The following is a 23,962-nucleotide window of genomic DNA, read 5'->3' as shown; positions in this document are numbered from 1 at the left end:
GTTTTTTTTTTTTTTTTTTTTTTTTATGTAAACCCCAAACACGAGAGGTTTTAGAACCTATAGTACTTAGTACTGTGCTTGGGTTAGAGGTTGAGAAGATGAAAGAAGATATTTGTTAACATTGGACTTGAACTTCTATAGACTAATTTTCAGGATATACGTATGAAGGAAGGAAAGTTGTTCCAGAAAACACAGTGGAATGAATAAACGAGGAAGATGAAAAGTTGGTTCTATGAGTTTGAAGTTGGACAGTAAATGGATGTTGGCTGGTGGCTGCACGTATTCAGACTGTTTTGAAAGAGAGAGCGGGAATTATAGAAGCCAATTCAGAAGAACAGTGCCCATGGAAGTATCTGTAGAGGCATGCAGCAGAAACAGAACGTCTATGAGACAGCAAGTGGAGAGACTCTGTTAGATGAATCATTAATTCACCTAACTGCCCTCTTCTGAATGGAATCAAGAAGCCTGAGAGAGGTTTTGGGGGCATCACTCCAGATGTGGGAACAATATTCCATGGTAGGGCAGATTTGCAATTTATACAGAGTGAGCAGCTGTTTGGAAAAAAAGTAACGCCGATAACGAAAACCAAGTTTTTTTAGATGCAGAGGAAGCAATATTTGGATAATGTGCTTATGCCAAGAGAGATTAGAAGTCAGGGTAATCCCCAAAAGAGATATAATTTTGCCTAGAAATCGGAGTGTCACCAAAGATATGCATATGAGCACAAGAATCCTTTTTGCAAGATATAAGACAAGACTGAGTTTTAGAAGTGTTGAAATCAACTAAGTTCTCTTGGCCCCACTGGAGAATCTGATCGGTATTTAAGGAATTGGTAGCAGATTTTCGAGAAGTTGAAGCTGATTGAGCAGGGCAAGGTTCCTCAAAATGGAAAGTGGAATGCAATGTGCTATCATCGGCAAAACTATGGATAGGATTTCCAGTCAATGGAAGAAGGTCATTAATATACAAGAGGAAAAGAGTGGGGGAAAGAACTGAACCTTGAGGGACACCGGCATTAGTGGAGAAGTTAGAAGACAGAGAGCCATCTACCATCACCCTCAGTGAGTGATCAGAGAGGAAAACTGGATAACCAATTACAAAAAACACTTGGCAAACCGTAAGATGGAAGCTTGTTTAGAAGACCTTTATGCCAAGCATTATCGAAAGCCTTTGAGATGTCAAGAGCAACTACTTGTGCTTCACCGAACCTTTCCATTGAATCAGTCCATAAATGGGTAACATAAGCCAGAATATCACCAGTGGATCGACACTGACGGAATCCATACTGGCGATCGTTGATCAGATGGAAGGTTTCTAGGTAGTTTAAGAGTTGGTGGTTAATTGATTTCTCCATTACTTTAGAAAGAGTAGAAGTAATTGCAATGGGATGATAATTGGATGGGGAGGGATTTGGCACCCTTTTTAGGAACTTGCTGGATATGAGCAAATTTCCAAGCAGAAGGAAAAACACCTTTGGAATAAGAAAGTGAAAAAAAGCGGCAAAGAACACGAGTAAGTTCAGGAGCACTGGTTTTGAGAACAAATGGAGAAATACCATCGGGACCTGGAGCTTTCTTAGCATCAAAATTCGTCAAAACCCTTCTGACGGAAGACCACAGAAGGCATTGAATGGAGCGTGTTGGGAATGGTGGGAGGGGTTTTACAAAGATCATTAATACATGAGTTGGAAGAAAAATGGGATGCTAGCAGGTCAACTTTTTCTTTGGCTGAAGTGACAACAGAACCATCTGGTTTGGACAGAGGTGGGAGCAGAGATGGGCAAAAGTTTGGCTTTGGCAAGAGACCAGAATTCTCGGCTACCATTAGGGCAAGAAGCAAGTTTTCTACTCTTAGCCTGTTCAAACTCTAGTTTGGACTGATTAATAACTGCTTTACAATTGTTGTGAGCTTTGGTGTAGGCAGAAAATGAAACTGAAGAATTAGAAACAAGCCAATTACGATATGCAACATTCTTCTCTTGAACAGCCTTAGCACATTTATTGGAAAACCAAGGTTTAGATAAAGGACAAGATTTTAAAGTAGAGTGTGGGATAAAGGATTCCATTCCTGCAAGAATAATTTCACTGACACGATCTGAGCAAAAGTTGACATCAGAAGTTTTGAAACAGTAATCCGACCAAGGAAAAGAAATCTCGCAGGTCATCCCATTTTGTATTCTTGTAATGCCAAACAACACGAGGTTTGGAATAGCCGTGAGATAAAGGTTCCATTAGAGAAGAGACAATCGCCAAGTTGTGATTTGAAGTGCCTAAAGGACCACTCACTTCAACAGTATACTTAGAACGGTTGTTTGTGAGAAAAAGATCAAGTGTGTTGGCTGTATGATTAGGATTGTCTGGTATTCTTGTAGGTAAATAAACAATCTGTGCAAGGTTATTAGTAATTGCAAAAGCCTCAGCATCTCGACCAGCTGGGTCGGTGTGACTAGAAAACGGAAGCCAGCTGGAGTTGTGAACATTAAAATCACCAAGAAAAATTACCTTACTATTAGGAAAGTTGGACTGGAGAAAGTCAAAGAGCTCCAAGTGATTAATGGAGTTCAGAGAATGGTATACACAACAGATGAATTTCACTCAATGAGGTAGAGAGATTTTAAGCCAGAGAAGATCAAAAAGAGGAGATTCCGAATTGCCAAGTCTCTGACAGGGAATATCAGAACAGACATATGCACAAGTACCACCTTTGCGGCGAAAGGAATCATACAGCGAATAATTTTGGAATCTGAGATGAGCAGCAGTTGAATCAACCGATAACTGAGATTCTGTCAGAAAAAGTACATGGGGTTTGGCAGACTGAAAGTGGAAATGGACATTGTTGAGATTAGAATTGAGACCGCATATATTTGTGAAATGAATTAGGAAGTGTTTGGGAGATTTCGATCTTTTCGCAGATAAGCTTTCTCTATTAGTTTGACAATTCATGGTGTATTCAATAGTAAGAAAAAGTGGGTGGGACATGCTGTATGAAGTAATGAAATTTTTGGATATGGCATACACATGGTAAGAATATACCCAGATCCTTGACATAACATGGCCTCGGCAATGCTCCCCTCATACACACTACTCGGACTCCCTCCAGTCACTATCTGGCAGAGTAGAGGTAGCAAGATTATACACTAGCTGATCCGGAAGCCTCCTAGAGAGTTATCAATAGGTTCGGTGTACTAACTAGCGGCCGGCCGGCGAACACCATTTTAGAGCTGTACCCTCGAAATGTAAGGAATATTGTATCTCACCATGATGTTCATAATAACCTCAAAAGTCATCAATCATACTGCATGATGGAAGAGATGGGGGAAGGGTTGACCGGAACTTAGCTCTAGAGACTAAACATGGGTTCCACCACTTCAAGCCTCCAATAAGCAAAGTGGTCGGTATTGCACCGGTTGATGAGAGTCATCTTCCACCTAGTAACATAGAGGGGCTGCATTCCTCCATGTGTGGGTGCCACACCTCAACCCCTGCTTATGTTGGTTCATACCTGGGTGGTCACCCACCATGTACTTGTGCATGGAGGTTATACTCAGGATTACTATTAGTCCCACCATCGTGAAGGTGCAAGCAGAGGATTTGGCTGTCACAGACTGTCCGGACTTCGTCGAAATTGGGTCCGCTTGACTTTAGTGTCACCCAAATATCAGTTCCATCAGCGTTTTAGACTCCCAGGTAGCAAGTACAGGTTGTCTGGCATATCTGAGAGAATGTCTGTGACAACCTCAAGGACCAAGTGGAGAAATTCCATCGGGACCTGGAGCTTTCTTAGCATCAAGATTCGTCAAAATCCTTCTGACATCCTTTTGACGAAAGACCACAGGAGGCATTGAATGGATTACCAGATGTTATGATATAACATCTGATAAAGCTTTTTCATTAAATAAACATGTGAAGTTTCAACATCATTAATTACATTTTTTTCATCTTCACATCCATAATATCTCATTGACACAAAGGGTTTTTCTTCTGTAAACATCGATGCAAAGGAACTTGAGTTTATCCGCAACTTCAGCTGGGGTATCTATACTATCCCATGTCCATTACGTAAGGATCCGATCTCGTTTGTCCTTTTCTTCTTTGCATTAATATATGTGAAGAATTCCTTATCCTCTTTGTCAGCAATTTCTCATAATCTGCCTTTGCCAGCCTAACCTTTTCTGTGCCACTATTACAGATCAACGTGTAGCTGTTAAAGGCTTGAGTACTTTTTATTGCTCTGTAACTTTTCCATGCCATCTTTTTCTGCTCAAGTAATCTGACAACTTCATTATTCATCCAACTTATTTTTTTAATGGTATATAAGCATTCAAGGCTTCTTTGATTAATGTTTTAAAGGTATATATCATAGTTCAATTGTATTAGCTCTCTGTGAGATATCTACCCAGTTAATAGAGGCCATGTAGCATCTTAAGCCATCAATTTCCTTTGCTGAAGTTATAACCCATTCCTTTGCCTTTAACTACTGCTACCTCTCTCTCTTCATTGTCCACCATAGAACTCTGTGACTTCCAGCTACTGGTTCCTGCACTGTCAGCCCTGTTATTTAATTTGGTTCATGGGTGATGATGAGGTCTAGAATATTCTTTTCCCTAGTACTTCCCCTGACATGTTGATACAAATAGCAATCATCTAGTTGATTTAAAAAATTTATCCCCATGTTGAGTTTCCTTCCCATTTGCTCCAATTAATTAGAGGCAAATTAAAATCACCCATAATAAGACACTTACGCTTACTTGCCCATTCCATTTGCATGTAGAGGCTCTCATCATAATCTTCACAATCACCTGGCCTGTAGATTACTCCCACTCTCATTATACCTTTGCTACCAACTATCTCACATCATACAGATTGTATAATATCATGCGAAAAGTCTGAATCCGGGAACGCTTTCGTCACACTCAGGCTGCTTTTGATAAGAAGCATGACCCCACCACCCCTTCTATCTTCCCTAGCCTTCCTAAATACATTGTATGTACCATACTGAAATTCATCATCCACTATCTCCAGGTGGCACACCACATTTCTATAAGCCCTATTATGTCAGCATTACTTGTCCTAACCAGCAGTTGGAATTCACTCGTTTTATTGATGATACTTCTGATATTAGTGTATAAACAATTAATGACTTAGTGTTCTTGTATAGTTAACTACCTTGACACACCCCTTAAAATTATTTAAGCTCTCTTCCCTGATATTAGCTGCCCACTCATTTGAAACGTTTCTGCCCTCAGAACATCTTGCTAATATGTTCTGTTGCAGTAACAAACAAGAACACTAGATATATGCAAGCGTTACTTTGACCAATATTATCAGATAAATGTGCGTCTATATTAGCCTTGTCCCCCAAAACTAGCAGTTTCCCCGAACCTTTAATTTATCCTCAATAATACCGGCAAAAACTCTTGCACTACCTTTGCTTAAATGTATCCCAACTCTACAAAACAGATTCCTTCTACCTACAAGTGCAGACCAAGCTGATAGAAAATTCCCTCCAAAAGCCTTGCAAAGTCCTTCAAGTCTTGAGTTAATCCACAAGGCTTTCAGCATATAATTCTTCCTATCGTACATGGGCAGAATTGCAGGCAGACATTGTGACGTAACTTGCAGCATTTCTTTGGCATGGTCCTATATTTGTCTAACACAGTGGTTCCCAAACTACTGAGATCTACGGACCCTTTCAAAAATCAAAAAATGTTTACAGACCCCTTTAAAAATCAAAAAAAAGTTTGCGGACCCATATATATATATATATATATATAGATGTTTCCCTGTGTGTATGTACACTGGGTTTTCCGAAAAGAAAATTCAAAGTTATGTTTAAAAGAACTCAACTTTATTCTTATTTTTACATAAATATATAATAATAACTTAATTTATCACCAACTTGCTATACATAGAACGAATAATTTCACTAATTCCAGAGGGTCCATTTCGTGGACCCCGTAGAACTGGTCTACGGACCCCAGTTTGGGAAACGCTGGTCTTGCAAATCATCAGATCGTGTATGCTTAATGTCCCCACATGAATAATAATATTCTCTTTACCCCCCTTAAAATCTGACAGTCTGTTGGTGACATCATTAATAGTTGCTGCTTTCAGACATACCCTGGTTCTAGTCCACCTATCCTTATTACAAAAAAAATTTCCCATTTCTCTGACGATGGAGTCTCCTAATAAAAGTAAGTCCTTTTGAACCAGAGTAGTTTGCACTTGGTTATTCTGTTCTGGGGCCCCGAATCAGAAATGCATCACTTGGTAGGTTACTAGAGTCTTGAGTCCCTGACGAATTCCCAGTTATATTATTCTCGAGGAAAGCAAAAGGGCAAGCACCATTTTTTCAGTGACTCATTGTTCTGGCAATGCACCAGATTTTAACTTAAGATCAGTGCTCTCCTTGCAATGGTGACAAAGGAAAGAATCTCCAAGTGAGCTAGAATTATCCACTAGGTCAACCTTGGAATACATGCCACAGGTTCTGCATAGGATAAAATCATCACTCACCTGGAAATCACCATCAGCTATTTCTGTATGAGTCATAGTACCCTCTGACAAAATGTTCAAGGCAGATCTTGTAATAACCATTGTAAAATTTACTAATTATTAATAATAGAAACTTTCAAAAAATTATATTTATAATATTTAAAATATCAAATTATTACAGAGGGGGAGAACTTTTCAAAAAAAAACTTTACAATATACTAAATAACCTTTGAAATCCTTCTATAATCCTGTTTGATACAGGTATGTTCATAGCTACATCTTACTGCCATATAAATAAATAAATCGGTCAACTACTAAGTGTCAGGCACTTAAGATGAAGGGTAGTAGTCACAAATGGTCATTAGTGTAATATCTCAAATAGAGCTTTATGGTAACTGGAAAAAGTTTCTAGTACCCGGCTTGGCCTAAAACTGAGGAACTAACAAAAACGTTGTCTATTTGAGTCGTTCCAGTTGTTGTGAATGACAAGGGTGGGAGAAGCGACTCAGACTTCTTCCTGGAGAAGTGATTAAAGTTTTGTGGGAGAAGCGACTGGCAGGCTAGGGCCGTGCAAAACTCTGCACAGGCGCCTCCGTTTCACCGCAGCCTGAACACTAGCTCTGAGTACCTCCATGCCAGAACAACTCCAGCTTTGAAAATTGTTAAAAAATACTTCTCGTCGCAAAATTTATAAATGACCGTATAGAATTATTAACCAACTATTTAGCAACCTTTTTGTCACCAAAAGGAAAGTTACTTAGTACAAAGAAGTGCACTATTGAATTGCAATAAAAAATTGTTTTTTAATTTTAACACAAAAAGTAAATGATAGATTTCAATTGGAATAGTTTTCCCTTGATAAGCATCAAATAACACATAGCTAATGTGATTTTTAAATTTTTAGCTCCATTAGCGATGGAAATGGAGGGGTGGGGAGACAAAAATTACTGACCTTTTCCTGTCTGGCACTGCCATATTTAATTTTAAAAATATTTTTAAATTATATTTTAAACCTACTCGTTGAGCTCTTTCCAATGGTGTATAAGCTATAGGTTGTTGACAAAATTTTTTTGTTGCCCCCACATTTTATACCCCCATTTCTGAGACAATTTTTTGTCAAAAATTATCAATATGGCATTATGTTGGCCCACATGATGTATAAACCCATGCAAAATTTCAAGTCAATATGTTGAAATCCACAGATACAATGCTGTGACTGATGAATGAACAGACAGACAACCGAGTGACATTATAAGGGTCCTTCATTAGACTACGGATCCTACAAACACTTTGTATAAATATAAAAAACTACTTTTTTCAAAAACGAGCCTATCTGCCTTTTTTCAGAAACGAGCCTATTTCCGTGTTTAGCACACCAAAATCTATAAAGTAAACTACTTTTATGACTGTAACAAAATAAGGCCCAAAATTTGTTCGGGATTACCAGTTAGGGGTGGCCTACACAAAGAATAGAAAATCTCAATACAAACACCCCTTAAGATAGATAATGATAGATATCAATCAGAAGGCAAGTACCTCATATAAATCAGCACCCCAAAATCTATAGAGTAACGTATTCATGCCTGTAACAAGATATGACCCAAAATTTGTTGTTCAGTGTAATCAGTATAAGAAACTGGGATGGAATCAAAGTCAGTAGGGTGCATTGATGTTTGATCTTCATGCTCATTTAGCATTAATTAAGGCATATGATGCAAGAAATCACACTTATACAGCATCAGCAAAAAAGAAACTCAAAATTTCACCCATCCATTCGCTCCAAACGTTTCTCTAGTTCTTACTTGAATTTATTTAAGCTATCAAATTCCACAATGACAGATGGACGTTTGTTCCAGCAATCAACTACCTGCTGGCTAAAGGTGAATTTCCACATATCTATTCTGCAACTCTTTCCTCAATTTGAATTTATGCCTCCTCAGATGTATAATCTAACCAAGAGGAAGAATCCAATCAGCATCGAGCTTCCTCAAACGATTCAAGGCCTTATACACCTCAATCAGATCACCTCTCAAGTGCCTAATCACTAGACTCAGCAATTTGCAGAACTTAACTTTCTTGAAAGATTCAGCGATTTGTTCCCTTCACCAATCTCGTTGCCCTTCTCTGTACTCTTTCCAGCAGCTCTACATCCTTCCTAAAATTAGGCCTCCAGATCTGTATGCTGTACTCAAGATATGGCTTTACTATCACCTTATACAAAGGTGATAATCATCTCCATAACCCTGCTAGCAAAATTCTTGTTTATCATTGACAAGACCCCATGAGCTGTTCTGGCAGCTCAGAAAACTAAATATATCTGACTGCACAATAACCTGCAGGTCTTTTTCATTCTCCACTAACCTAACTGAGGTAGTGCAGAATTGGTACATTAATCTGCAGATTGCTGATTAAAAACTTCAGTTGCCTACTCTCAGCCCATCTGCCCAACTTTTCTGGAGCCTGCTGCTGTCACATACTGTCATTAACAACCCTGCCAATCTTCATATGATCTGCAAACTTCGACATTAAGCCTGATATCAATATCATTGATAAAGTGGCTATTGATACCACTCTGTCTCCTCCCACTCAGCATCCCTTTTTCCATAGCAGCAACTTGCCTTTAATACCAAACTGCTCCAATTTGTACAGAAATCTTTTATGTGCAACAGTATCAAGAGCTTTCCTGAAATCCAAGTATATGATATAATTATTTTTTGTATCCAGTTCCTTTGTGATCACATCATAGTATCCAGTCCCCCCCCCCCCCGCCAAAAACAAACCCATGTTGTGTCTGAACTATAACTGCAGTCTTGTCTAGATGATCCTGCAATGCTTCTTTGACCAGTGACTCCATTATTTCTCCACAACAGAACTGACAGGCCTGTAATTTCTTTGTGAATTGAGGATACATTTACACATCTCCATTCCATGGGGACTTCCCCTGTATCCAGAGATGCTCTCATATAATGGCTAAGGATTTGCTTACTTCCTTTGCTGCCTTTTTAATATATTGGATAGATCCCATCCACCCACAAGTGCGTTTCTTATGCTTAACTTCAACAATTTATCCTCCACTTTGCATTTGGTACTTAAGAGTTTGATAGACTTCTTACATTTTCCCTTCCTATATAACTTCTCATGTGTGAATGTAGATGCAAAATACTCATTCAGTTTGTCATCTACCTGAGCAGGATCATCAACAGTGGAACCAACGATATCAAGTGGACCAATATCCATTTCATCCCCTTCCTCTTAGGCTTTATGTAAGTAAAGAAGTCCTTGCTGTTCCTAAAGGTGATTACAGACTGGCTTATATCTATAGGCTTTTGTGTGTCCTGATAATTTATATGCATCCCACGCCCTTTTCTTCTCTGCCACGAGTCTCATTAGTTCATCTGACATTCATTTAATCCTAAACCTTGAACAGTATTTCTTAGTTAGTATGAAAAGCCTAGTAGCATCCAAGATTAATTCCTTAAATGCTTCTCATTTAGAATTTGCTGTTGGTAACATCATCAGTTGATCCTACTGTGTGGAATTTAAAATCTCTCTGAGACCATTGTAGCCAACCTTTATGAAAGCAAAAACTCTTCCCTTTACCCCTGATGGTAGTTGCACTGAAAGGACAGAATTCGCAAGATACCTGGGTAACGCAACACTGTCAACCCCTCTCGATAGTGGATGAACTTACTACTTGGCAGATATATAGGTACACTGCATCACTACATTCACTTAGACAGTGGGCGCCTCCGTAGCCAGGTGGGAAGGAGCAGCAGTGCGCAGCACACACACACACTTCTTGATTAGACCGGGGTTCAAGCCCGTCACCACCAAATACGAAGAATGTGGAAAGGTCAGGGAATGACCACCGCATATTCCCGGAGCAATATGGCCTTAGTTGCTAATGCTCCTAAAAAAAAAAAAAAAAAAAAAAACTTAGACAGTAATTCGATGTCAGTATGGATAAATGTCATTAGTAAACCGACTTTGAAAGAGGGATGATAGTGGGTACCTAATGCATAGGTCACTCTATTGTGGAGGTGGTACAGAAATTGCACTACCCCGGTTCGATTGTATCAAGAGTGTGTCGGGAATACGCAATTTCCGGAATAACATTATTCGTGGGCAGAGAAAGGTGGTGGGTGAATGTGGCTGTCAACATGCGTTTCACATTGTATCAGCCAACCAGAGAGCGACAGTGGCACAAATCACTGCCGACTTCTAGGACGGTGCCAGAAATGTTTCCACCAATGCCATCAGGAGAGTCCCATTGCTAATACCATGCCACAAGATTCTACGCCTCAACTGGGCCAAAGAACATCAGCACTGGACCTTGGATGATTGGAGACAGGTCTCCTGGTCCGATGAGTTCTGTTTCCAGTTATTTTGAATGGATGGGAGGGTGCATATCTGGTGGAAACTGCACGAAGCTATGCACCTGATATGTCAACAAGGGACTGTTCAGGCAGGTGGATGGTTGGTAATGGTCTAGGGCATGTTGGGACCTCTGGTACTTCTAAACACATCTCTGAATGGGCAAGGTTACGTGCCCATCCTTGAAGTCCATCTGCATCGCTTTATGGGCATCGTGCATCCACAGGGCAATAGACTCCTCCAGCAGGACAATGCACCTCCCAACAGAGCAGTTGTGACTAGAATATGATTCGAAAAACATTCTGCAGATTTTACCACCATGGAATGGCCTCCCAGTTCAAAGGACATGAACCCTACGAAGCATCTTTGGGATGCTGTGGAAAGGTCTGTTCGAGCTTTCGATTCCCCACCCAGGAATGCAACAGAATTATGGACAGTGGTGCAGCAAGCATGGATGGAAATACCTGTGGAATGCTTTCGTGAAATAGTGGACTCAATGCCTTGCCATGTGACTGCCCTTATCCAAGTGAAAGGTGGGCCTACCCGTTACTAGGTGGATATCCCGTGATTTCTCTCCACTCTGTGTACATCTTTGAGTAAATCCTACATCGGTACACTGTGATCATTGCCACCTAGTGGTTCCAGTGAGTGGGTGCGAGAGTGCATACGAACTGGCGAGGTTTTTACGGCTCCAGCAAATAGAGAAGTTTTTGCTTTTTTATTGACTTAAATTGGCTTATTAATTTATTTTTTAGAGTTACTTTATATTCCTAGTAACAATACTTTAGTTTAAATTGAATTGAGATAGAGATTTTGTAGGTTATTACTTAGTATCGGTAAGGGTATCAAATCCACGTGTGGACAGGTTTTGCAGCTCCCACGAACAAAAAGTTTTTAATTATACTTAGCCGCTTTACTGACTTAATTGTTAGATTAAATTATTTTCTATAAGTAGTTTATAGACCTAGTCAAGCTCCGTGGTTTATTTTGAACTTAGATAGCGCGATTTGGAAAGTAAATAATACCTGATGTCTGTAGATTAACCGTTCGTAACTTGACACCATTGTTATAAGATACGTGTGCTAGAATAGGGTTTAACGGAAAACTAGATAGCAAGTATAGTAGTGTCAATTAATCAGTAAAATTTATTAATCTTATTAAATTTCATTGTCAATTAAATTGTACTTTTTTAACTAAATAAATATAGCGACCTAGTTATTACAAACATAACATCAAAAATGAATACATATAAGTTGAGAGGGGATAAGAAAGTCATAACGTAACTCGGAAATAATATTCGATACCGAAATACATATATATAGTGTTATAACTGCATTGTGATATAGGTTTAGGGTTATATTTTGTATTGAAATTTTATTCAACTTGAATAGAAATCATGACTCAGACCAGAGCAGCAAAGCAAAAGGCTCAAACTAATGGAAGTGCTGTGGTTTGGAGGAGAACTGAGGAGGGCAGTTGTCCTCTGAATCACAGTCTATTGAAATGCACTGCTTGTTCGATGTTTGTGGAGCATCAAGAACAGGACATGATATTGCCAAGGGTAATGTCTTTGTGTGTGCACGATGTAAGGAGTGCGAGGAAATCAGGCACCAAGTCGGCATTGTTATGGGCTTATACGAGAGCATGAAGGACAGGGTGGATGCCCTTGAAGGATTTAAATTGAGGGGCTCATCAATGCCAGAACTTGCACTTGAACATCATGCAACACAGCGGCAACCCCCAAGACAGAATGCACTGGTCCCAAAGGAACTAGTTGTTGTAGGTGACTATTGTCAGGGAAATGGAGAACATATTGTGCAAAAAGGATAGATGGAACAGGACGAGGGTATGTCTGCCAGGGACAAAGGTTGATGACGTTGTAGGGTAGATATCATCCTTTAAGGGCACAAAGGGTGATATTGTTGTACACGTTGGCACTAATGATATTAAGAGTAGGAGAACGGCAGAATTACTTAACAAGTACAAGACAATGCTGAAAAAAAGCCATGAGTTAGGGTTGAATTTGAGTGTCTTTTGCAATTCTGCCCAGACACGATAGGAGGGAGTATATGATGAGAATTCGGCCCTGGAGAGATTATGCAAAGCTCAAGGGGTAGAATTTTTTTCAGCCTGGTCTGTGCTTGTTAACAGGAGAGACTTCTTCTACAGGGATAGGATACACTTAAATAGAAAGGGTGCAAGAATATTTGCTGATGCTGTCGAGGCAGAGTTAGGTGGGTCAAAAAATGCTAGCTTGGGGGGGGATACCCAGACTAATAGATTAACAATAGCCGCTGGCAGAGGTAAAAGTGATTCTTGCACTACTTCTATTGAAATGCAATTGAGCAGCAGCCTGGAAAGCAAGGCAATGGGAATTTCCAGGACTGCTGGGAGTCATAGTGGAACGAGTAAATACATGGGCTGTGTTAGGGTAACTAAGAGTAGAAACAGGTGCATGTATACTTGCATGTACACCAATGCTAGGAGTATAGTTCAATTCGATGAGCTTGAAGTACTAGTCAAGACATCAAAGGCAGATATTGTTGGGATATCAGAGACATGGTGTCACATAGACATAAGCAGTGCAGAACTGGAATTTGGGGAGTACAGTGTGTATAGAAAGGATAGACAGGACAGGAAGGGAGGAGGGGTTATGCTGTTAATTAAGAAACACAAAATCTAAGGAAGTGCATCCAATTGATGTGGGTGGACAATGCAATGTTCAGTCTGTTTGGTGTGACATAACCACTAAGAAAGGAAAAATGAGAGTAGGTGTGTGTTATAAGCCTAATGAATCTGATGAGTATGATGAGCAATTATGCAGAGAAATAGAGTGGGCCAGTGAATTAGAGTGTCTTATAATGGGGGATTTTAATTTCCTAGATATTGACTGGAATTTGTGGGTTGGTCACTCACACACTAGTAAGACTTTTGTGGATTTATTGGATGATTGTTTTCTACAGCATGTTCAGGAGGCAACTAGAGGGAGTAGTACTCTTGATCTGATTATCAGTAGTGATTCTTCATACATCAAGAATCTGCAGATAAAGGAACCACTAGGTGCCAGTGATCACAGTGTGCTGAAGTGGGATTTACTCAAAGAAATAACTACCATCAAGGGTAAAGGTAAGGGTTTTTGCTTTCGTAAAGGTGACTACAGTGGTCTGAGACAGTATTTAAATTCTATGCAGTGGAACCAGCTGATGATGTTACCAACAGCAAATTCAAAATGGAAAGCATTCAAAGAATTAATCTCGGAAGCTACTAGGCTTTTCATACCAACAAAGAAATATTGTTCAAGGTTTACGCCTAAATGGATGTCAGATGAACTAATTAGACATGTGACAAGAGAAGAAAAATGCATGGGATACATAGAAATTAACATGTGACACAGAAGCCTATGATAGATATAAGCTGGTCTGTAACCAAGTTACAAAGGAGGTTAGGCAGGCGAAGGCAGATTACGAGAAATCTTTGGCAAAGGATGCAAAGAAAAACAGCTAAGAGTTCTTTACTTATGTAAACTCTAGAAGAAAGGGGATGAATCAGATTGGTCCACTTGATATCGATGGTTCAACTGTTGATGATCCTGCTCAGGTAGCTAACAAACAATGAATATTTTGCATCGACATTCACACATGAGGAGTTATTCAGGGAGGGGAATGCCAGATGTGTATTCAACTCTGGCAGTAAGCTAGATAATCGTGTAATAACTGAGAGTAAAGTGGAGGAGAAATTGTTGAAGATAAACATAAGAAAAGCACCTAGGGTGGATGGAATCTATCCAGTTATATATAAAGGAAGCGGCAAAGGAAGTAAGCAAACTCTTAGCCATAATTATGAAAGCTTCCCTGGAGGGAAGCTTTCATAATTATGGCTAATCCACAAAGGAGGATCAAAGGGAGACAGATAATTACAGACCTGTTAGTTTAACTTCTGTTCCAGGGAAATTAATGGAGGCAGTGGTTAAAGAAGCATTGCAGGATCATCTAGACAAGACTTCAGTTTTATCTTGGACACAGCATGGGTTTGTTAAGGGTAAGTCTTGTCTGACTAATTTGATTGGACACTATGATGTAGTCACAAAGGAACTGAATGCAAAGAATAACTTTGATATCATATATTTGGATCTTAGAAAAGCCTTTGATACTGTTGCACATGGAAGACTGCTGCACGAATTGGAGAAGGGTGACACTGGAGTCAAATTACTGCTATGGATAAAGGGATGGTTGAGTGGGAGAAGACAGTGATAATCAATGGACACTTCTTGTGAACAAATGTTATTAGTGGAGCCCCTCAGGGTTCAGTGTTGGGTCAATTGTTGTTTTCTGTATTTATAAATGATATTGATGATGTATATCAGGCTTAATGTCCAAGTTTGCAGATGATACGAAGGTTGGCAGGGTTGTTAATGAGAGTACACTGCTGCAACAGGATCTAGAAAAGTTGAGCAGATGGGCTGAGAGGTGACAAATGAAGTTTAACATTGACAAATGTAAAGTACTACATATGGGAAGCAGTAATCCCAGAGTAACGTATCAACTCTGTGGTTCCACACTGACAGTGGTAGAGAATGAAAAGGACCTGGGGGTAATTGTGCAGGCAGATATGAAGTTTTCTGAGCAGTGCAGACGGTCTGCAGGAGTAGCTCATGGTGTCTTGTCAATGATATATAGGAATTTTTCTAGCAGGGATAAAGAGTTGATTATCCCCTTGTATAAGGCAATGGTACTGTATACAGGTCTGGCGGCCTCATTTTAAGAAGGATGTAGGAACGAGTACAGAGAAGGGCAACAAGATTGGTGAATGGAACAAAGGGTTGCTCTTACGAAGAAAGGCTTAAGTTTTGAAAATTACAGTGTCTGGAGACTAGGCACCTGCGAGATGATCTGATTGAGGTGGATAAAGCCTTGAATGGTTGGAGCATTCTCAATGCGAATGGGATTCTTCCTCTTGCTCAGAATAATCGCCTGAAAAGGCATAAATTCAAATTGAGGAAAGACGGCTGTAGGATAGATGTGCAGAAGTTTGCCTTTAGCCAGCGGGTGGTTGATTGCTAGAACAAACTTCCATCTGTCGTAGAAGTTGATTGCTTAAATAGATTCAAGGCAGAATTTGATAAACATTTGGAGCGAGTGGATGGGTGGAATAAGGGTTTTTTTGGCTGATGCTATATAATCTTGCTTTCTTGCATCATGTACCAATGCTAATGCTTTATCTGAAGATTCTTAATGCATGATAATCAGATTAAGAGTATTACTCCCTCTGGTTGCCTCTTGAACGTGCTGCTGTAGAAAACAATCATCCAATAAATCTACAAAAGTCTTGCTAGTGTGAGAGTGATCAATCCTCAAGTTCCAGTCAATATCTGAGAAGTTAAAATCCCCCATTAGAAGACATTCTGATTTACTGGCCCACTGTTTCACTCTACAGCTGTTCATTGTACTCATCAGAGTCATTAAGCCTATAACACACTCCTACTCTCATTTTTCCTTTTCCAGTGTTTATGTCACACCAAACTGACTCAACACTGCACTGTCCACCCATGTCAACTGGATGCACTGCCTTAAATTTAAATTCTGTGTGATACCATGTCTCTGATATCCCAACAATATCTGCCTTCGTTATCTTGACCAGCACTTCAAATGTATCAAATTTATTTACTATACTCCTAGCATTGATGTATATGCAAGTATACATGCACCCATTTTTACTCTTAGTTACATTAACACAGCCCATGTACTTACTTTTTTCATGATGCTCCCAGCAGTTCCTCAAAGTCCCAGCACCTTGCTTTCCATGCTGCTGCTGCTTGTTCCAATAGAAGCATTGCAAGGATCGCTTTTACCTCTGCCTTTGTCTACTGTTAATCCGCCCCCCCACCCAAACTAGCAGTTTACCACAAGAAACCTTGGGTTACACCTGGACGGCATTGTGCCAGAAGGTTGTGAATATTTACAGACTAAGTTGTAAGAAACATATGTACAATATACAAGAGTACATGCTTGCTTGCCCTAAGAAATTTACAGAATTAAACATACAATTGCATGGAGACAAGAACAAAGTGTTTGTCATATACAAATAAGTAAATAAAAAAACAAAACAAAAAGCAGTTAATCATGTCCAGGGTAGGTAAACATCATAGATTCATTATCTGGTAACTTCTTAAGGATTTCATTCCTGTAGAGTTTGTCTTCACAGAACCTATCAGGGTGTATCCCAAATTTATTGAAGATCCAAAGACAACTGGCTGGAAACATGTCTCTCAGGTAATCAATGCTTGACAGTGTAAGATGCAGTATGAGACAGGAGTTTGGGTGCTTCACTCTTGCCTTCTTCAGTGCAGAAATTAATGTGGATACTGATGGAGCATCAGTTCACCCCATTATAAGCCATGCAAGCATGAGGACATTTCTTGTTATGATGAGATGTCTCCAGGAGTGGTTCCCAGATTTGCTTGTAGGATAGATCTGGAGATATAGGATAGATCTGGTGGCCTACCACTTTGTTCATCCATTTAAGCAACCAGTACTCCAAACTAAGATACTTGTTTAGGTATGAGACAGATGACCAAATTTCGGAGGGGTAGGAGTAACACACTTCAGGATGTGCTGAACAAGCAATGCTGGCTGATGCACACCAACGAACTTCTGATGTACTGCCCAAAGAGCCGCATACATCTTCTGCCCTCATCCTGAGGAAATGAAGTTGAAAGGTGAGCCCAACATCCCAGGTGAGGCAAAGATCATAATGGGAGGTCACTTTTTTGCACCGGCTCCCCACTAACAAAGATTTGGATATCATTTTTAATTCTTTTTGGTTATCGGTTGTTTGTTATTTGGTTTTTAGGAGCATTAGCAACTAAGGCCATATCGCTCTGGGGATATGCGGTGGTCATTCCCTGACCTTTCCACATCCTCCATATTTGGTGGCCACGGGCTCGAACCCCGGTCTAATCAAGAAGCGTGTGCTACTCATTGCTGCTCCTGCCCTTGGTTATCGGTATTTGGAAGGGCTCAGATGCAGCCCATTTGTGGCCAGATAATTTTCCAAGCTAAATATCTGCCTAGAAGCTTGTTGGTTGATATCATGAATCTGATGAGGATGATTAGAGCTCATGTAGAACTTCATCAGCATAAGAGACAAAGTTAGGATTCTGAGCTAGGAATGGCTCCAAAACTGCTGCGAATAGGATAGCTGAAAACACGCTCCCTTGCAGTATGCCTCTTGTGACGTCAGTAGTTACCTGGAAGTCATTGTGGATCACAGACAGGTGTCTAGGAATTAAATTGACTTCAAAATTTGAAGTAAGGTGCCAGACCGAAGTAGTGTTTCAGAATAGTAAAAAGAGCCGGAAGGGGTATTCTATCATATGCCAATTTAATGTCCAGGAATATGATATCAGTCTGTTATTTGCTGTTAAAAGTCTGTTGAATTCTGAAGAGGGTATCAAGAAGAGTTGTAGTTGTCGATCTCTTGTGCAGAACAGTGTTCAGGTACTCGGGCCTGTGTCCAAAGCAGTGCTGGTTAATTCCTGGCTGAATCACTTTTTCAAAAATTGAATAAAGAACAACTGATGGACATTGGTTGCAGGTCTTTCGGAGATTTCTTGATCTTTGGAATGGGCTTAACATGGTAAGTTCTCCAAATTGAAGGAACTATTCCAGGTTGCAGAATTTCTCTGAAAAGGTGAAGCAGAAGGTCAACTATATATGTGCTGCAAATTTTGATGATAAAGAGTGGGAAACCATCCGGACCCACAGTAGCTTTGTTGGGTAATTTATTAATGACATCAATTAGGGTCTCTCTAGACATTTCGAAGTTAGTCAACTGTGCCCTAGGTAACTAATCATCCTGGGAGAGAGGAATCAGGATCAGGAAAATCTGCCTGCAGAAAGCTGAACTGTGCCCATTCCTGGACAAGCTTTTGGTCAATGCTAGATGATGATGATGCATAAAGATCTTTCTATCCCTCTTCAACCTATCCAGAACAGCTTGGTTAAGGACTTGCCTTTTCTTTTTCAAGAAGCATGCTCTTTCTTTCTTAAAGATGCAATGGTCTGAGGGAAGTTAGGTTTTTTGCCATTTCTGGTAGGCCTTTTGCTTCCTGATGAATGCCATCTTAGTTTCCTTATTAAAACACCGATTTGACCTGTTGCCAATCCTGACTATTCTGGCTGCACCATGTAGTGCAACTAACTTCAGTGCGGACAAGAGCATAATGGCATCTCCAACGACTCCGAATATAGATGTCCCCAGTCAAACCTATCAAGTACCGGAGAATGACATCTGGCTTCAGATATTTAGTTGAGATGGCCATCCTAGGCAAATCAGTGGAGTACTTGTCGGTGAACGCAAGGGAATTGCTCTGTAACGATAGTCGACATGCAATTGGTGAGTGATCAGACTGGAATCGCAAGTTGCTAGGTAGGAGTTTGATGTCTTACAAGTTGTGGAAGATTAGGCCCAGTGCTCGACTCGCTCTAGTTGGTTGCGTCGCTAACCATGTAAGGTCAAAGGTCTGAAGAGTGACCTCAAGGCCCACAAGAGCATCCCTATTCCAGTGGCAAGTTCAAATCACCTACTACAACAGTTGGAAATTTAGGCACTAAATTGGTTGCTAACCATGTGAGCAGCTCAGATCTAGTCTTTGTTGTGGTCTGGGGGAATGTAAACCAGACTGCCTCAAAGTTGTTTGACTGGCTCACTCGTGTCCTTATTGGCTGGAATCGATTGTTAAATAGGATTTCAAGCAGCTAGAATCCAAGATGATATGCTTCGCATTCGCAGGGCAGGAAATGATAAAGGAAGAGTAGGTTGGATATCATGTTTTGATAGCCTTTGCAACTAAGTTGATCCCATGCTCATGGGCAAAGAGTGCGCTGATACTTTTTGCTTTCATTGCTGGTCCCAGTCTGGAAATAAAAATTCTCTCTCGGGTCAGGACAGCTGAAATATTATTAATCTCCTGAATAGAGGGACCAAAGCAGGTCACGTGGAACTGACCTATTTGTCTCCTGGAATGGAATGCTGTTCCCTTGCGATTTCACAGTCAAAGCACCTTGGGTGCAAGCCATTTGAAGGTTATGTCTGGGAAATTGCACATGAGAAATTTCAGTTGATCAGAGAGACACAAGGCATCTGCTTAAGCACAGACCCCCCCTCCCTGTTTTGCCGTGGATGTTCTCTCATCTCCATCGTAACAGTGATGAGGCCAGCTCAGAACCTGGCCACCAGACTTCTGACATCTTCTGCAAGGTTGGTACAGATTAGATATGCTAGGAATCGTGCGCTTATCCTGGGTAAAAGGACTGTCAGCCTTCAAGGTTGGGCTGCACTCATGGGGGCAAGGGTGTGGAGGATGAGGACCCAAAGGGTTCAACTCCACAGCCAGGGGTAGGATCTGTTGAATTGTCCTGTCTGCAAAAAGAGGCCAACTGTGCAGTTTTTGGGATCTGTTGTTCCTTGCTGGACATGACCAGTTTGGGGCTGAAAGTCTTGGAAATGCCTCATCCCATTCTCGTAAGTGCTATTTAAGTGTATCCTGTAGAAGCAGTCTCTCCTGTTAACAAGCACAGGCCACACTGAGAAAAATTCCACCCCATGAGCCTTGCACAATCACTCCATGGCTCCCTCCTATCATGTCTGGACAGAATTGCAGACAATTTCAAATTCAGTCCTTATTTTTGACTTTTTTTTTTTTTTTCAACATTGCCCTGTACTTGTTAAAGAAATCTGCAGATCTCCTGTTCTTAATGTCATTAGTGCCAATGTATACAACAACATCACCTTTCATGCCCTTAAAAGATAAGATGGTAAAAGTTGATACATCAGTAACTTTTGCCACAGGCAGACATACCCTGGTCCTATTCTACCTATCCTTTTTATACAATGTATTTCCCATTTCCCTGACAATAGAATCACCAGCAATAACTTGCCCCTGTGGGAGCTGCACATTCTGCCTTGAAGATTGCCGCTGTGTTTCCTGATGCACAGAGTGAAGTGTGGCATTGAGTCGGGCAACTGAGAGCTTAGTGGGCCCCATTTTAATTCCTTCGAGAGCATCTACACTACTCTTCAAGCTCTCATAGACACTCATCAGAATGCTGAGTTGGCACCTGATTTCTTCACACTCCCTGTTTAGAACACACAAAGCATCCTCCTTGGCAATATCATGTAGTGTTCCCAATAGTCCACAAACATTCCACAAGTTGCACATTTTTTAGGCTGTGATGCATTGAGAATTGCCCCCTTCTCCCAGAGCCACAGCACTTCTGCTACTTTGTTCTCCTGAATTAGCATTAGTAGAGGCATATGACGCAAGAAAGAAAGCTTATATAGCATCAGACAAAAAAAAAAAAAAAAAACATTTTACCCGTCCATTTCCTCCAAATGTTTGCCTAGTTCTGCCGTGAACTTATTTAAGTTGTTGACCACCACTACAACAGGTTGAAGTTTGTTCCAACTATCAACCACCTGCTGGCTAAAGGCAAATTTCCACACATCTATTCTTCGATTGTCTTTCCTCAATTTGAATTTATGTCTCCTAAGGTGAGTAATCTGAGCAGGAGGAAGAATCCCATCAGGATTCAGCTTGCTCAAACCATTCAAAGCCTTGTACTCCTCGATTAGATCATCTCGTAGGTTCCTAGTCTCCAGATGTAGCCATTGCAGAAATTAAGCCTTTCTTGGTAACAGCAACCCTTTGTTCCACTCACCAATCTAGTTGCCCTTCTCTGTAGTCATTCCAGCTGCTTTACAGCCTTCCTAAAATGGGGCCTCCAGACCTGTATGAGTACTCAAGGTATGGCCGAACCATTGCCTTATACAAAAGGACAATTACCTGTTTACCCCTACTAGCAAAATTCCTGTGTATCATTGATAACATACCATGAGCTACTCTTGCAGCCTGTCTGCACTGCTCAGAAAACTTCATATCTGACTGCTCAGAAAACTTCATATCTGACTGCACAATTACCCCCAGGTCCTTTTCATTCTCCACTACCCTGAGTATATTACCACCCAGTTACTCTGGAGTTACTACTACCCAGATGCAATACTTTACAATGTTAAACTTCAGTTGCCACATCTCAGCCCATCTGCTCAAATTTCTAGATCCTGTTGCAGCAGCATACTGTCATTACTGTTATTAACAACCCTGCCAACCTTTGTATCAACTGCAAACTTTGACAATAAGCTTGATATACCTTCATCAATATCATTGATAAATACAGAAAACAACAATAGTAATATCAATATTACTACAAACAACAATAATATCCATTTTTTTGTACATATTAAACTATGTTAACTTAAACGGTTTGTGTATTAATTTAATATTGTGAACATGAACTTTCCCAACCTTAGAGGCCTTTTTGAAGAAAAATAGGCCCAACACCAAACCCTAGGAGACTCAACTAATAACATTAGTTGAGTCTCCTAGAGTTTGGTGTCGGGCCTAGCCATTTTCCGGTTCCAAAATCTGGAACCGGAAAATGGCTAGTGTGTTTAAGAATATGTTCGTCTGGACATTATAGTCTTAATAGGGATAAGGGCTGTTGTATTCATCCACTCTTTGAAGCACTTATCCTAGGGAGAGATGAACAGTTTAAGAGTGGTTCGTTCCATTTCTGGTTCCAACCACAAGTGAACCGTGTGCAGGTGCCTTAGTTCATGTCATGGACCTGCTGGGGCATATATGCATACATATATAGATTGTCAGATAACCTGCAACAGTTGTTGCTGATGAAGGCTGCTGCCGAAAGCTCCTGTTTTAGTGGTTTTTAGTAATTTTAAATATCTTTTAGCGCTTTTAATTTTATATTATATTGCATTTTATTCTTGTTCTATACCATTTTATTTCATTTTAATATACAGTCAGTATGTGTATTTTTGTTTAATAAAAGCATTTTATCGATTTGAGTCAGTGTTTTAGCAGCATCATAGATGAATCAAATTACAGCGTCTGGAGACTAGGCACCTGTTTGGTGATCTGATTGTGGTGTATAGGGTCTTGAATGGGTTGAGCAGGCACAATTCTGATGGGATTCTTCCTCTTGCTCAGATTGCAAACCTGAGGGGGCATAATCTCGAATTGAGGAAAGACAGGTGTAGAACAGATGTGCGAAAATTTGCCTTTAGCAAGCAGGTAGTTGATTGTTGGGACAAACTTCTATCTGTCATTGTGGAAGTTGATAGCTGAAATAGATTCAAGGAGGAAGACAAACTTTTAGGCGGAATGGATATGTGAATTTTTTTTTTTTGGCTGATGTTACATAAGCTTGCTTTTTTGCATCACATGCTCTGCTACTACTACTACTGTACTGCAACGGGATCTAGAAAAGTCGGGCAGATAGGCCGAGAGGTGCAACTGAAGTTTAATATTGACAAATGCAGAGTACCGCATATGGGTAGCAGTAAACCCAGAGTAACGTACCAACTGTGCAGTACTTCACTCAGGGTAGTAGAGAATGAAAACGACTTGGGGTAATTGTGCAGTCAGAAAAAAAAGTTTTCTGACAGTGCAGACAGGCCGCTCATGGAGTCTAGTGAATGATATACAAGAATTTTGCTAGCAGGGATAAGGAGGTGATTATCCCTTTGTATAAGACAATGGCCACACCTTAATTACTGAATGCAGGACTGGAGGCCTCATTTTAGAAAGGATGTAGGGCTGTAGAAATGAGTACAGAAGAAGGTCAGTGAGATTATTGAAGGGAACAACGGATTGCTCTTATCAAGAAAGATTTAAACTCTGCAAATTGCAGCATCTTGAGACTAAGCACTGGCGAGGTTATCTTGTTGAGGCGTATAAAGGCTTGAATGGTTTGAGCAAGCTCAGTACTAATGGGATTCTTGCTTAGATTATACACCTTAGGGGACAAATTCAAATTGATGAAAAACAATTGTATAATAGATGTGCAGAAATTTGCCTTTAGCCAGCAGGTGGTTGGTTGTTGGAACAAACTTCCATCTGCCATTGTGGAAAGTGATATCTTAAATAAATTCATGAAGTGGACAAACCTTTGGATTGAATAGATGGGTGAAATGGGAAGGTTTTTATTTATTTTTTTTTTTTTTTTTGTGGCTGATGC

The 23,962-nt window shown here is 40.2% G+C and overlaps 1 protein-coding gene across 5 annotated transcripts in view; it reads left to right on the top strand.

Annotated features, from left to right (window-relative positions):
• The window catches only part of Dab (DAB adaptor protein), a 246,562-nt gene that overhangs the window by 192,398 nt on the left and 30,202 nt on the right, over nt 1-23,962 (top strand). The window lies entirely within an intron of this gene.

Source organism: Mastigoproctus giganteus, chromosome 4 (genome assembly GCF_048544385.1).
Source record: "Mastigoproctus giganteus isolate SK-2022 chromosome 4, ASM4854438v1, whole genome shotgun sequence".
NCBI lineage: Eukaryota > Metazoa > Arthropoda > Arachnida > Uropygi > Thelyphonidae > Mastigoproctus > Mastigoproctus giganteus.
Note: the sequence above shows the minus strand (reverse complement) of the source record. Positions and strands in the feature narration are given on the sequence as shown.